Source organism: Armigeres subalbatus, chromosome 3, assembly GCF_024139115.2.
Source record: "Armigeres subalbatus isolate Guangzhou_Male chromosome 3, GZ_Asu_2, whole genome shotgun sequence".
NCBI classification, from domain to species: Eukaryota; Metazoa; Arthropoda; class Insecta; order Diptera; family Culicidae; genus Armigeres; species Armigeres subalbatus.
The window spans coordinates 224,635,091-224,652,053 of NC_085141.1; the positions used below are offsets into that span (position 1 = coordinate 224,635,091).

At 38.9% G+C, this 16,963-nt stretch overlaps 1 protein-coding gene and 1 long non-coding RNA gene across 5 annotated transcripts in view; both read right to left on the minus strand.

The window, feature by feature from the left end:
• Positions 1 to 16,963, minus strand: part of LOC134220345 (endothelial zinc finger protein induced by tumor necrosis factor alpha) — a 192,529-nt gene that overhangs the window by 151,428 nt on the left and 24,138 nt on the right. The window lies entirely within an intron of this gene.
• On the minus strand, positions 4,735 to 5,703 carry LOC134226087 (uncharacterized). The gene is made up of 2 exons (XR_009983392.1): positions 5,266 to 5,703; positions 4,735 to 5,161 (listed from the first exon to the last, which is right to left on the minus strand). It is a non-coding gene; the product is annotated as an uncharacterized LOC134226087 (long non-coding RNA).

Below are 16,963 nucleotides of genomic sequence, written 5' to 3' on the forward strand. Positions count from 1 at the left end.
GCCTATTTCAGGGGACTAAACCACCCGACTTGGACATTAATTGTGAAAACTCATATGTGAATATGTACATTACGTGGAAGATATTGATTTGGAAAATGTATTGGAGCTAACCACTTTCCCTTCGATGGGATTCGAACCAGAAAGCATTTCCCATGGAAAATACAAAGAGTTTTCCGGTGAAATTTCCCGTGATAGTATCGAAGTATCCCGAGGAAATTTCAAAGATTTTCTGAATAATTTGTCGAGGAAGTTCTGATGAATTTCCCGAGGACATTCCGAAAAAATCCCGAGGAAATTCCAAATACATAATTTTTCGAGGAAATTCCGATGAATTTCATGAGGAAATTCTGAAGAATTATCCGAGGAAATTCCGAAAAATTTCCCAAGGAAGCTCCAAAGTATTTCTCGAAGAAATTCTGAAGAATTCCTTGAAGAAAATTCCGAAGACTTTCCGGAGGAAATTTCAAATAATTTCCCGAGGAAATACCAAAGATTTTTCTAAAAAAATTCTAATGAATTTTCTGATAAAATTCCGAAGAACTTCTTGAGAAAATTCAGGAGAATTTTTTGAGGATATTCTGTAAAAATTTCCTACAAAATTCCGAAGAATTTCTCGAGAAATTCCAAATAATTTGCTAATGACATTCCATAGATTTTTCGAGGAAATCTTAAGAATTTCTCAATAAAATACAAAAAAAAAATCTAAGAACTTTCGGAAGAAAATTCCTAGGACAACTCTGAAAAATTCTTCGAGAAAGTCTTATAAAATTTTGTGAATGATCTTCCGAAAAAAAAAATCCAAAGGAAAATCATGAAGAAATGAGAAGAGGGTATTTCTAAGATTTTATCCGGATTTCAGCTCCGGAGAATTTTTAAAGGAAATTTCGAAGAATATTCCAAGAAGATTCCGAAAAATTTCCAAAAGAAAGTCCGGAGAATTTTCTTACGTTATTCCGATGGTTTTCCCGAGGAAATTCAATTCTTCGGAATTTCTTCGGAAAAATCTTTCCGTAGAAATTCAGAAGAATCTGAAGAAATTCCAAAGTATTTGCCGAAGAAATTCCGAAGGATTGCTTGAGAATTTTTTTTAAAGAAACTCCGAAGAAAATGTAGAGCTAAATAAGAAAAATATTCCGAGGAACTTATGACAAATTTCCCAAGAACATTCCGAAGAAGTTTAGGATTAAATTGCGAAGAGTTTTTTGAAAATTTTACACATAATTTCGCCGGGAAATTACATAAAATTTTCCAGGGAAATTCCAAAGTATATCGAGGAAACTCAGAAAAATTTCCCAAAGAAATTTTCTGAGAATTTCACGAGAAAATACCTACGAATTCTTCGAAAACATTCGAAAACAAATGTCTCAAATAAATTCCAACGAGCTTTCTGGATAATTTCCCGAGTGTTTTTAGAAGATTTTTTCGATGAAATGCCGTAGAATTTCCCAAAAAAATTCCGAACAATTCCCCGAGGAAGTCCTAAAGAATTTTCTGATGGAATTCCGAGACATTTTTCAAAGAATTTCTCGGGAATGGATGGGATTCCGCATTTTTTTTCAAAGACTTTTTCGGGAAAGTTTCGAAGAATTTATCGAAAAAATTCAGAAGAGTTTTGAAGAATTTGCAAATTATTTTCTAGGGAACTGTCGAAGAATTTGGCAGGGAAATTCTTAAGAAATATCCAGGGAAACGCCAAATCATCATCCGATGGATGTTATGGATATCACTTATTAAACTAAAATTAATATGATCATATATTATATTATTTTAATACGGATGTTCTTGTTCCCAAAACCGAAACCATACTGTATTATATGCACCGGAAACGCGGTGGGTGGCAGGACATCGCCGTTTTCGATTTTTCGCGCCTTCCAGGTTGTCCCTTTTTGAATAGTCCCAGTTGATGGCTCTGGTTGGGAATAATGAAGCAACCTGTCTCTTCCCACTGCACTGGAGCACGCTGGTAGAGGAACGACCGTGGCGTGGTGGTGGGTTGCATCACAACCTCCAGCACGGGGAAATGCAAATTTTTGCGCCAAGGTGCAACCCTGGCCGGACAGGGTGACCGGGAATGCAGAATGTGTGGCTCTCTCCATGTGCCGTGAACAAATAAATTTTGGCGAAAATCGATAAAGCGTCAGTTTGGTCGTATGTATGTACCGTCCATGCGAATAAAAGCGATACTCAAATTGTGGAAGGATGGATCACCCCCATCTGGGGGTGGGGCGAGGGTTGTACATGAATTAATGGACGCTGTTGGATAAACATGAATTCAAATTAAAATTTCGGAGAAATTAATTATAAGCGAGCAAATGAGCCCACATGGCTTCTGAACCCGTGTGCTCAAGTTGTTTTTGGAAAAATGCATTTTCCCTGAATACTCATCTGAATTTTTATCGAAGTACAGAGAGAAGCTATTTAAAATTTTCTGATATTTTGGGCTCTATAAGATGTTACATAACCGAACCATTTGTATTTTATATTTTACATTCTGTTGTTTCTGTAATATTTGAAATAAATAATCGATAGTGTTATACGTAAACAGGATCTGTATAATGCTCGAGGAGGACAAACACGCGCTTATGGTTCTTGTAGTGGATGCACGATACTTAAATTCAATATAAAATTAAACTTCATATAATTTGGCATGCCTATCTTTCATTAAATTGTTCAAATCAGGAAGCTTTTATCAATCAATTTCTGAAAAAGGGCTATTTAATATGTCCGTAGATATCACATAGTGTGTAATCTGATCCATTCCCAGAGGAGAAGCCCTCGGCGTAGAAAACTTTTTGATTCGATTTCATCTGTTCATACTTTCACGCATTAACCAATTACTTTATCGCGGACCGAAGTCTCCGATCACCTGTGGCGCAAATCTTATCGTAAGCCACGAGTCTTATCCCAGTTCACTCTTGATTCCAAGCGTACTCTTCTTCGGTCACACCGCGCGCAGCCCCACCATAGTAAATTACCGTTCGTTCACAAGACTGGACTGCGGGCGCAAGTCATGTGGTTGGACACTCTTACTTTCCTTCCCCGACAAACGACAAATTTACCTTTTTTTCTGGCGAAACGACGACATCGCATCGCGGGCTTTGATCCAGATGTGTAAGAACCGCTAGCCGCATCGATCCTGCCTTGCGGCTCATGAGCAGTTCGCGTGTAAAGCGTAGTTTAATCTGCCGGGCCCATCCTATCGCCGTCATCGGATGCGGTTCGTTTTTCATCGATTATCAGCATTAGGACCAGAGCCCTAGTATAAAGCATGTACAACGTATAAAATTTCAACGCGAATAAATCAATCTTCTCGACGATTGAATGGGAAGTGCAGTTTGCGTGCGAGTAATTTTATCTCAAGACTGAAAGAAGTTAGGAAAAGGGTGGTCAAGCTGTGCTGCGATAATAGTAAACACATGCAGAGCGAAAGGTTGTCTTTTATTTCTGGTTTCGAATGAATAAACAGATACCTACATGAATGAAACTATGAGCTAAAACATGATTCGTTGTGGGTCCTTGGGAACCGTATTGCAATTTTTAAGTTAATTCGAGTAATTTCCAGTATTATTGTTTGGTAATTACAGTGACGATTAACGAATCGTGCAAATGATACACAAAAGAAAACATACAATAATGACAAAATAAGTGCATTTTCATCCTAAAATTTGGTTTTCAGCAAATTATCTGAGCGACGACAGGTAGGTAGCACGCGATTTTGGGTATCGCTTCCAATGGAGTGGTCATAAGGTGCAACATTGTCAAAATCAAGAGCGGTGCAATCAAAATCGAATCAGAAATTTTCATTTAGTAAAGATGGTTCACGAAGATTATAGCAGAATTAAGTTATTGAATAACAATGTATGTAAATGATTGCCCAAAACAAACGATGGTAGGAAGCGGGACCATTTGGGCAGCACCCCCTATTCCCGTCCGCAACGTTAATAACTCGACCGCGTTCCAACCAAATGGCTTGATTTTCTGTACATCACTAAATATCGACAGAAACTAACCATGTACTAAGAAACCAGTAATTCGGTTGTAAGTAATGAATCGGCTCGAGTAATGAACGTTGCGGACGGGAATAGGGGGTGCTGCCCAAATGGTTCTCTACCCTGTACGTGCTTCCTGCGCGCTGAACATTATATTAATTATGCACGGATACAAATTTCATTCATTCGATTAAAAAATATTCATGTTTATTCACAAACTGATAATATGTTTGAATCAAACATATTTATCCCTTGAGCAAGCTTTTTCTTGCTTCCAAATTGCTGATGTGGATGTTTTACAGGTACAAAAAGGTAAGTAAATGAAGTATGAAGGTTAACAATTTAGGAATCTGGTTGTCAAATGCTACCAGAATATAAATATTTTAATAATTGATAGCAAAATATTTTTACGGTCGAATCAAAACAATATAATGTTGAAGCAACTTAAAATACACATTTGATTCAACAATAGTTTTCGTTGTAACTTTCCTTCCCTGGTGGACCACTAATAAATTTCCAATCAACAAGGCAAGCCGCGAATTCAGATGACTCCGTTGTTCAAAGTTTCACTTAAGCGCCAATCAAGCTAATGCTTGATGCAAAACTTCACGTTACAAAAGTTTGCCCGGTTTAAGCTCTGTGGCAAGTCGTGGGAACGCACAGAAAAATCATGGGAGCCAATCATAACTCAGCGACGCGACTAAAATTCATTACGATTTTATTGAATCAAAAAAAACCAATCAAATACGTTAACACAATCTATTGCTCACTAGCAAGTCCATTACAATTTAATTTCTAAACGGCCGTAAATTGTGAGCTAATTCTGCTTAACACTAACTTCAACACACGCGCAGTTACAAAAATGTCAGTAGTGTGCACACATTTTCTTCACTTATCTTCTTTCTCAGCCAGGCCAAGTCCCACGTCGCTGGTTGGGAACCGCTGAAGAATCTCACGTGGACTCCGACTAAAACCGACCACCGTTGTTGGTGCTGTGGCGGATGGATGAGCACACAATCACTTTCATGACTCAATATGGCAAGAAAATTCATGCTTACATCGGTTTTTCACTGGAAATCACACACTTCTAGCTTTACAAATCAACAAATCGGTTGGACTAAATAACTCTTGTTTGGACTATTGGCGTTGGACTATTGGCGTTGCAGAGAAGCCTATCAACGACAGGAGGGGATATTAACTCTTTAGAAAATTATTTTATTTGCATTGAAAAAATGCAGCTTCGCATTGTGTATTGCGACTTTGCGAGGCGATTTACCAGACGAAGCAGCTGGAGCCGCAAAAGCCCTTATATTCTGCAACCGAGCCCGCGCACCTTTAATCAAAGGCCGGGATAGTGCCAAGCGACCGGATGGGCAGTCAAACCGTGACTGGGTATTCGACCTCGTGCCTCTCGCAGTCGTCGGTCTGGCAATGATGTCTTCCTCGGTGGGGCTTTGCTCCGTTGCTCGCCGGTTGGCTTTGGGATGGGATAGGGAGCTTGCTCTGCTTAGAGGTCCTAACCGTCCAACTGTTAGAAAATTACTGACAATCTGTGCGTGGTTTGTCCCTACTTTTATACTTGCGCGGGGATAGCAGATCGTTTGTACCTAGCGCGAACGACTCTGATTGGTGTGGTATGATTAACATTGAGTGATTTCTGATTGGTTTGGGAAAATAACCAATCGGATTGTCTGAGCCGTGATTGGATCATTACATCGTTCGCAGCAAATGTAACAATATGTTTGTTTCAAACGTATTTATGTTTGGTGCTATAACACCTCGTTAACTCGTTTGTATCGTACTTTTCTTCTGCGTGTACATGTATGGTCTTCTGCACGTTCGTTGGACCATCCACCGTAATATCTCAAACCTAATACCAGATAATAGATATTGATTGTATACATGTGTAAACATCCGCAACTGTTAATTCAAAGGTGTTTTAAATTGGGAACGCGTTTGGTATTCGTTTGGAGAAAAGATATTTTAGTTAGTAGATAAAGATTGTCGCTGTCGTCGCTGTCCGGAGCATCTTTTGCTGGCGAGGATAGGGGAGCTAAATGTCAAAGAAGGAAAATCCATACGATTTGACAGCTTGGTACCCAACATGTTCCGGACAGCAGAACAAATGGAACCAGAGCGATAGTCTTTATCTAGTAACTAAAATATATTTTGTTTGGAGATGACGCAAGGATCATTGTTATGGAACACGGAGACCGAATGCGGCTGTCAAATGCATTGGCAGTTGCGTCCGTATGAACTTCCGCAATCAGTTGAGCAGATGGCAGTAGTGGACCAACGTATATCAATAAGGTACCAGTCAAAACGATTAATGCAAGAGATGGCGTTTTTTCAGTGGTAGTAAAATCGAAATTTCATCACTATAAAACTACTAATCAGTGCAAATTAAGTGCAGGAGATAATCTTTTCACCTCATACTTCATTCCTTATCACTACTATCTTCTAAAACACTTCCATTTTCCATAAATTTGCAAAATACTTGATTTTCCCATACATTTTTTCGATTTCCAACTACCATTCTTCCATGAGCTCATGGTGGAAAATGTGAAAATCTCAGAACATAGAGTAGCAGGCTTAACAACACAGATAGAAACGCCGGTATCGCCACTCAGTGACGAGTACCGTAAACATGGTGCACGGAAGGTTGTTGTCTACACTTTTTACGGCTGCTGCACCCTGGAAGTAAATGTCATCGAAGTAAACAGTCGGTTCCTTATTCAAAAGTTTACACAGGATTTTCAATAAAATTTGTTCTAGCCTAAATATCTGTTAAGCTGTGTAAAGGGTGTATTCGATAAAAATGTCACACACATATTTACTTACCAAAATTAAACCGATCACCGGATTTTTTTTTGAAATTTTCAGGGAATGAATTAATGAGTTATGATTTAGAGCATTTTCAATTTCATCACCCATTCCGAATGCGCACATCTCCCTTTTCAATCCACATATCAAATTTTGTACAATCGATTTCCTCAATGTTGTTTTTACCCAAATTTTCTTCAACTCCAGCTTTTTTTAAAATAATTTAAGGATGTTTCCAAAGTTTCGTCTGCACAATTTCCCAGAATTTTTCAATAGGGCGAAGTTCCGGCGAATTTGGTGGGTTCATATCTCTTGAAACAAATTTAACTCCGTTAGCACGGTACAATTCCAACACGTTGATCTGGCGTCGAGCGTAGTTGCAGGACGCCAGTTCAGGCCAAAACAGAGTTAATGCTTTGTGTTTTCTTATGAATGGCAAAAGATGCTTCTTGAGGCTCTCTTCGATGTAAATTGTACCGTTGATTGTTCCGGAAATAATGAAGGGAGCGCTTATTTATTTTTTCCTGTTCAGGTGTGCCACTGCGACCAGTTATTAGATTTATTGTAGCGTTACCCGTATCCTTAGTGTTCAAGTGCATTTCGAATTACTCCATTACTATTGATAAGCAATGCAGTTTTCTCAAGAGCACCATGACAAGGTCCCGCTATTGAGTCCCTTCACATTGAAGGCGCGCCCCTTATCAATAGGAAATCAATCTTTTCTTGAGAAAACAGAACAGTAATACTGTTTTTGGTCATGCATCGGAGCTCTAGCCACATCCTTGTCTTGCTTCTAGAATATCACCAGTAAACTACAAACCCGGGATTGAGCTCTTTCTGCAAGACCATTTCAAGCAAGAGAATTTTGTTCAGTAATAAGAACTTCCGTGTGTTCCTCTCACTACCATTGTTCATCAGTTCAAGGAGAGTTAGTACGTATTCAAACCCCTAACTCAATTTTTCCAGCAGTCAGTTCAGCTTAGGACCGGGTACCGAGATTTTTTAACTAATTGCTTGAAAAGTTGTTTCCGCTGCATACAGTTTAGCCTCAAACAAGAGGAATTCAACTGTCTGCAGGATAACATTAATTATGTTTTATTTCTGAGACTGCTTTTGGTAGCGCATGGTGTGTTTACGGGGAAATATTATTTTTCAAAAATCAGTATCTCTTAAACAACCACCACGTGAAAGTAGATGCTCTCCTCTTTCATATATGAGCATGAGCATGAGCATTATGAGCATTATGACCGTACAATTCGTAGTTGCTACTCCGTGATTGACTGGAACTTGTGAAATTGCACAGAGAACCATGTGAATGGAACATGGGATATGCTATCCATTCTCAATGTACACGTTTCAGAAGCTCGCGTATTTAAAGTCAATAACGGCGCCGGCCACGTCCTTACGGTCATATAGGAAAGGTAGGATTGTTAGTTCGACTCTCGTTGCTACTAGAGACCGAGAACACCTCTGCATCTCCACGATTGTCACGGGATGTGGTATTGTGTTAGTTGCATAGGATATTTTATCTGGATTCACTTTGGTAAGTGATGCGATCTATGGGAGAGGATTATATGAAATACAAATAAAAACGCGAACCGTACACATCAAAACAAAATATCTCGGATCACGCGACAGTTTTGCTTGCTATTCGAAATGATCGTAAAATCAACACAGAACTATTTCGCGACGACCAAAACACATACCACCACGCACTGTACATACTTGCTCAAATCACAAGAGAAAACACACACTAAATAGAGGTGTGCGCCGGTCCGATATTCGCCGGCGGCGGCGTTTGTCAGAATTTTGGCCGGCGGCGGCGGCGTTTTCGGCGTCACGCCGAAGGCCATTTTAGCCGGCGGCGGCGTGAATCGGCGTGGCGATTTTTTATTACGTTTCCTCAAGATTTTTTTTTGCATTTTTCGGGATATTTTCAAGAATCTTTTGAATTTCGCCGGACAAATCTGATGAACTTCCCTATACATATATATTTATTTGAAAATTATTTTCGGAAACTACTTTGTTTTGAGATTTTTTTTTGAAGTTTCATCGCAAAATTTGTCGGAATTTACAAAAGAAACTCTTTAGGATTTTCACAAGAAATTCTTTCAAATTTCTTCAAGAAAAAAGTTCGGAATATCCATGGAAAGGTCCTTTTGAGTTGCTGTTGTGTATTCTTCGCTCGTCCTGTTCAGAAAATGTTTATGTGATCTGAATAAAGTTTATTTTGACCGCAAAATAAGACTTTTCTGATCCCAGCAAAGCAGAAACTTGTTCTAGCACAGTGATGAAAAATGAAAGCAAATTCATTGAATATTATGTGATAGATTTTGACCTCTTCATTGGAATCTATAAGAGTTGAAAAGCTTAAAATTGTTGTTTGTTGGTTGGCATGATTGGAGAAGAATGTCCTTTATGTCGTGATTGTTAAGTACCGTTTTTTTTTTCTAAAAACTATCAGATATTGATCCAAAGTTATATTTTTCCTACTCCTGCTGTTTCTGAAAGCGACTCCGACCCACTCAGTTTAGAATTATATTTCATTGACACAACAATTTACAAAGCCCAGTAGTGCTTACAATTTATCGACAAACTCTCTCCATTATTGGATTTTTCTTAATTGGAATAGGTCCGATGTCGATTTTGGTCATCAACCAACCCACTCAATAGTTGGGGTTTTCTAGATACGACTTAATCCAATATCGACTCCGATCATCGATCAACCCACTTCTTAGCTGAAAGTAACCCGAGCAGCACAAGTCAGTCAAAAATGGTTGCAGCAACTTGATTGTGATTTAATCTGGTCACATATGAGTTGCAGTAACCTACGTGGAACATGTGTGCCACTAGGGAATTGAACTAACAGGTGTCTTCAAACCATTGACATACTTCAGAGTAGATTTTTTCTTGATCTTAGTCTGAACGAACAAATTAAGCTGAATTTACTAGTTTTTTGGCTGAAGAAGCCTATTTTTCACCAGTTGGCAACCGCTTCTCGTGCGCGATAGTCGTGTTTTCGGATAGCTCGCATACGTTTTTACGGTTAATAGCATTTTTTGTGGATCCTGTCGCGGAACAATTTTGCATTCGTCGCAAAATGTCATCGAACAGGCGAAACACACTAGTCGTCGATTTCGGTGTTCTTCCGAATCGACCTACGCTAGAGCAAGTGAAAGAAGTCATCGAGGTTGATCTTAAGCTCAAGATGGTGTATGTCAGAAATATTCAACTGCACAACTTGAGAAACTGTGTACTCATTGAGTTGAACGATGCAGGCTTGGCATTACGACTGCAAAAAGAGCATCATCTCCGACACACATTCCGATGCCAGGGTGTGAAATATTCTATCCCTGTGTATGTGGATGGTCCCACCACCACCGTAAGGCTTCATGACCTGCCACCATGTATGTCTAACACAACCATCACCCAACATATGGAGCAATATGGAAAAGTGATCTCCATTCAAAATGAAGTATGGAAGAACTTCTTCCCTGGTATACCAAACGGTGTCAGAGTGATACGAATGAGGATGGAGGCACAAATACCATCGCGTATAGTAATAGAAAACGAATCTACACTCGTAACTTTCCGAGGCCAAAGTAAACAAGTGACACCGAGCGGAGGATCTGAGACTCAGCAAGAAACACGAACAGTTTCAAACACCGCCGAACGACAGAGAAAAGACGTGGACGAAAATTGCAACGATACAACTGAAGCTACCCCGCATGCGGCAGATCTCAACTCAAGCGACAACGAATCTAATGATGATGATGATGACGCACACATCGACCCACAGCCTGGAACAACAGCAAAGAGGCGGTTGTCGACTGGGACAAATGAATCGAATTCGAATGAGGCTAGATGCGAACAAGATCGGAAGAGATCGTGTGGCGATGACTGCTGCCTGGACGATCTGCAGTACACCAAAGAGAATCTTTCGGATTCAGGATGGAAAGTGTATAACACTATGTCGAAGGAAAAATGAAATGTATTGTACGAAAATTATATCGGGAAGGGGGGAATTTTTTTGATTCGACATGAATGCACTCCAGCAGTGTGAAATGTCGTTAATAAAAACAAACAAACAAAAAAAAACATATTTTTCACTAAATAGTTTAATGCTTTACCAGCTTCCAATGTTTGTTGGGGTAAGTTCGAAGGCGATTTGAGCCTCTAACATGCATTCTAGAGACGAGTAACAAACAGCGTTGTGGTGATTCCTATCATCGTTTTTCTAGTCTTTATTAAACCTATCATCGGTCCACTTAGGTCAGAGTTGGATTTTTTTGACGTATTGCCGATTTCCCCAATTTGAAGAGTTATGTGTAGATTGTGATTTGCCCGCTTCTTTTTCTCACACTCACTCTTATTTCGGGTTGATCGATTTTTGTTACTGAAATTTACCCAATTATAACCCATTACTCGTTGGTCACATGTAAGCGTGTACACTAGGGATCCTATAATGAGAGATATGCAAATACTTTTCCAGGCGATTTAGCAACGCTGTTACTTTTGTTAGCAAACGCTTCCAGCACTTGCCGCAGCGCAAAGTGTTGAAGCTTGTATATGACTGCATTTGATAACAATTTGGATTATGTTTGTCTGTCCACTAACAGTGTTTAAATAAGCTTTATCACTAAAATAAAAGTGCAATACAAACAGGCGAAACACGATACAAAAACTATATTACTTCTTTTCGCGAAATTAAAACAAATTGTTTATTCGATGAAACTTTTCTTAAAATCTATCTCAATACCTCTCAACCTCGTCTCAATCTGCAACAATAACAACGTTCATTTGGCTCACGTTTTGACAGTTCTCAATGCTCGATTGGCTTACAATGGCCGCTTTCGCATATCTCTCATTATAGGATCCCTAGTGTACACTAAATCGATTCCCGCCATGATTTGACGTCTCGTTGTTTTCAGATTGAGCACTCACACACAAATATTTTACACGGAAAATCAAACTTTTTTGAGTGTATTGAGTGTGAGAAAAAGATGACTGTTAGAAAAAAATCTCGCAAAACTCTTATAAAGTGCAAAAAGCGCAATAACTTTGTCCAGTAATATTCCTTCAAATCATCGACCGACTTTGATTTTTTCTTAATTCGAATACGGCCGATGGTGAATACGGCCAAAGGGATTTTCGTGATCCAACTAGCTCCGACAACGACTCTTACCATTGACCATTTTAATTTAGAGTTGGATTTTATTGACCCAACTAGGTCAAGTGTGTGGGTTCACGAAAATACATTTTCCTTTTGATTTGCGTAAACGTACGTAAACGGGAACTATATCAAGAGTTTTTTTAGGAATCTTATGGATATTTGGCAATCTATACTGCTTTGACCATATGCGTACATAGAGTGCAGAGGGATTTCAGATATAATTGAAGAATTATTTATAAAGTGCATTGTTTTTTTTTTTAATTTTGACCCCCGTCACTCTTTTCAAATATATCAGCTTTGCTCTGCTATGGCCGCAGCATATTTTGTGAATTGTCTAAACGTCCCACAAAATTTCCAACATTCTTAGGAGAATTTCCTGCAATCTACCATTCCTGAAATTCAAATTGGTATCCAAATGTAAAATATTGTACATTTTTTTCCTTAGTAGAAAAGGTTGAATTATAAAACAAAAAAAACTTCTGAATGTCCGCGGGAGACTCTAAGGAGTTTTCACGAGAAATTCCCAAGGAAATTTTTGCAGAATCTCCATGGAAGATTGTTCAGAATGTAGATTTTAGCAAAAAAAATCAGGATCTCAACGGATGGGATGAAGGGAATTTTTAAGAAATTTCTTTGGACAGGAAGTTCTTCGTATTGTCCATAAGATGTCATTGGGAAATTCCATTGGCCGAAAACGACATACAGTATCACTGATAATTTAGCCGAAAAAGCCGTTTTTTTTAACAGGTCGTTTTGCCGAATAGGTAATCAATCCGAAAATGCCGTTTGACTGAAATGATCGTTTGACAGAAGAGGCCATTTAGCCCAAAATGTAATTTAGCCCGACGGGTCATACGGCAAATGTCAATGACTCAAACCTCCATTCAAACTATGGTCAAAAACATCGAACCGTTTGGCCAAATGACATTTACGGTGGAATAGGCTAGATAGAACTTGGCTGAATGGCTTTTGATTTAAAGGTCAGTATCGACTTAAAAAGTAAAGAGGTTAAGGACGATTCAAATATAACGTCCAACATCTTTTGAGATTTCTAGACACCCCCCTCCCCTTTGTCTGGCTTTTTTATACCTAGTAATGTCACAAAATATTAGAATCTAACTAAACCTGTGACGTCATTATTGAATGACTCCACGTAATTTTGTTCAATAGTCATTTGACAATAAGGCTATTTCGCCAAATAAGTGGACATTTTCGAGCATAACACCCGTTCAGTAATGAAATTTCTACCAGACTACCTGTTATGCCAAATTACCAGTATGGATGTATTTCACTTTCGGCCCCAGGAATTTCTTATGAACGAGATGAAGAATTTACTGTAGAAATCCAATGAAAATCCTTAAAAACATCGAACAATTTTCCGCGGAAACTCTGAAAAGTTTTCCGTTGAAACTCAGGAAAATTTGTTGGGAAAGTTCCAGGAAGTATCCCGTGAAAACTCCTTGAAATCTCCTGCGGGTATTCCGAAGAACTTTCTGTTTTGACGTTGGCTATGCCAAGCTAGCCATCTTTATTATCTCTACTAAGAAAACCAACAATAAAACATCCCTTCTACCAGTCGCGATATCCTACAACTTTTCGCGTAAATTTCGAAGAATACTTACAGAAACTTAATGGGAACTTTCCGTGGATATTTCGAATATTTTCCTGTAGAAATTTGAAACATATTTCCGTGAACATTCTGAAGAGATTCGCATGTAAAATACGAAGTATTTTCCACTTAAACTCTCAACAGTTTTTTTTTTGAGAATTCTAAAGAGTTTTTCTCTCGAAATTTCAAAATAGCTCCCGAAGAAAATTCGAAAATATTTTCCAAATGAAAATTCTAAAAAAATTTAAAGAACTTTCTGGGGAAGTTCATCAATTTTTTTTCGGCGAAATTCAAAAGAATCTTCCTTTAATGTCTTGGAAATGGTCAAAATGACCAATTCAGATGAACGACATTTTCGGCCGAATGTCCTTTGAGGCCAAATGGCCTGTTTTTTTTTCAGCCAAAGGAACTGTTCGACCAAATGACATAATTAAGCTAGATGGCCTTCTGCCAAATGTTTTTCTGGTCAAACGACATATTCGGCCAAACAACTTCCAGCCTTGTGGCCTTCGGTTCAAAAATTCTATTTCAACGAGAAATTCTTGAGATTTCAATGGGAAACTCTCCGCAATTTCCACTTGAAGTTTTCTCAGTTTTTATGGATAGCTTTCCGAAATAACAACGAAAAATTGTATGAAAGTTTCAGGGAAATCATTGGCATATTTACGAAAAAATATCTGGAGTTTCAACGTGATGTTGTAGGGTTCAACAAGGAAATTCTACGGTTCCACTGAATATTCAAAATTTTCACTGGAAATTTTGCAGACTTCTTTAATTCAGATCGGCGTGGATAATTATAGATCAGCGGCGTGAAGAATTTTAAACTGCGGCGCGCCGATATAAAATTGTCGGCGGCGGCGGCGTGCCAAAAACTGTCGGCGGCGGTGGCGTGGCGCGGCGGCGCACACCTCTAACACTGAACTGATTAGCTTTATTACCGGCAGCGCAATGCAGAACACAATATTTCGACGGATCGCGCGATCGTTCTGCTGTGCAAAGCAAGAGAAAACACACACTGAACTGATTAGTTTTATTACCGGCCACGCAATGCAGAACACAATATTCCGACAGATCGCGCGATCGTTCTGCTTTCCGAAACAAGAGAACTAAAATGTTCTATCGGGGGATCTAGAACAATTTTTAATTTTTTCACTATTTTTGGTGTAAACTCCATAGAAATCTCAAATGATAATTTTAACCCCCCCAAAAATGTATGAAAAAAATGACCCCCGATAGAACATTTTAAAAATGCACCTACGTGAAAGAAGAAAACTTATACTTTTGTGTAGTGAGTGTTTTAGAGATACTGTTTTTTTTTTTTCAAATAAGCCTCTTCGGACAAACACACCGTGAGTGGGGACTAAATACGATGAATACTTAATTACCACAACTTATTGCCCTAGCTACAAAAATGGATTAAGCTAGGGCTCTAATTGGTAGATCTTACACCGCAGCACACTATGTCAAAGTGATCTACTGTGTTACGGGAAGGGAGCGCTTACTTCACCGCATCCGCAAATCGCCAATTTTGATAACTTCTTCATTCGGACATCCTCAGGAACTTCGAACTTAGACTTGGCAACGAAATATTCTTGCTCAGAAAGTTGACGGATGACAGTCTTGAAGTAGGTTTCATCATCCATGCCGATGCAACACGATTTGGTGAACAACTTCGTGTAAAGTTTCCGGGCGCGGGTTTTTGCAGTGGTGTTTTGCTTTTCATTCCGGTTTGGGGCTTTTTGCACCTTGTAAACATGTAACCTAGCACGCTTCATGGTTTTCTATACAAAACCAACCGACACCCTGAACTTGTTAGCGACATCTCGAATGGACATGTTTTGAAACTTCTTGAGCTGTTATACCACTCCTGGTCATTTTACTGTCCATTGGACCACTCCCTTCCTTCCTTTGAACACTCAGACGCTCCTTGAAGGTTCTTATTACACGCGACACACTTGAATTTGCTATCCCGAGCTTTTTGGGAATAGAATGGTGGGACGCTTCTGGATTTTGATTGTAGATGCAGAATAATTTGTCACTGATAATTCTTGTTCCGACGACATGATTGGAACCACTGTATTGCGAGAAGATAGAAAAATTAGAACGAGGGTCCGACGGTCGACCGTCGGAAAGTTGTTCCGCAAACGTCAAATCTCTTGATGCACGGAAAATAATGTTAGTTGATTTTTTCGGTTTGAATGTTGATTATTGAAATCAAAGAAAATATGTAACTTTAAACGAATGTTGCATGGCGCTATATATTTTAAATAAGTTTGATGGTACTTTCAGGTACCATCATTTCCGAACGTATTTATGCGATTATGAAACATTTTAGACTTCTCGAATATTCTTGACATCAAGGAATATCAACACTTTTCGCACACTGCATGTCCTTTGAAGTTTACGACACTAAGTCTTCTTCTTCTTTTTTGCTCAGCTTTCTCTGTTCTCGCAATATGAAAAACTATAAAACTCTTCAGATGTAAACCATACACTATGCATAAAATTTGCTCAAATTTTCAGGTTTTTTACTCATTCGGTTCAAAAGCTACAGAAGATTTTCGGTGTGCCATTTTTATCGAATAAACCTTTTATTAGCACTGATTTTCTCGAAATTACACGTTTTTTTTATTTGCACGATTTTCACCAAGTTACGCGATTTTCAAAAAGTATATTATAAATTTGAGCTTTATCAGATGTAAAAAAGGAAGGTGCAAAGTATAGAATACGTGTGGGAATGGTAATCCAAGAATTCTCTGAAGGGGAGCGGGCCATTTGGCATAAAGTCATTTGGCATAATGCCATTTGGCATAAGGTCATTTGGCATAAAGGCCATTTGGAATAACGGCCATTTGGCATAACGGACATTTGGCATAATTGTGATCAGCGTCAAAAGTAAGGGTCGTTTGGCATGACAGACATTTGGCATAACTTTTCTTTGCGTTCGCTGAATGGTGACTAAGTGGTGCGAGAAACACCCTGGAATAGTAAATATAACACCTGTCGATAACAATATTAAAAAGACATTATCCTCTCGTGGAAAGAATGCATTTGCAATGCAATGCAAAAGTAGGCGCATGCCCGGATTAAAGCAATGGTGGATGTAATCCCTTCTTTAGAAGTAGGCGTGTGGCGTGATTATGGCAATGGAGGATATGATACCTTAATTACAAGTAGGCGCTTGCCCGAATCAAGGTCATGGTGGATGCGATCCCTTTTTTTAAGAAGGCGCTCGCATGGATTGTGAGAATGGAGGATGTGATCCCTTTTTTAAAAAGTAGGCGCTTGCCCGGATGATGACCATGGTGGATGTGATTCCTTCTTCAAAAGAAGTCGCTTGTCCGGATTGCGACAATAGTGGATGTGATC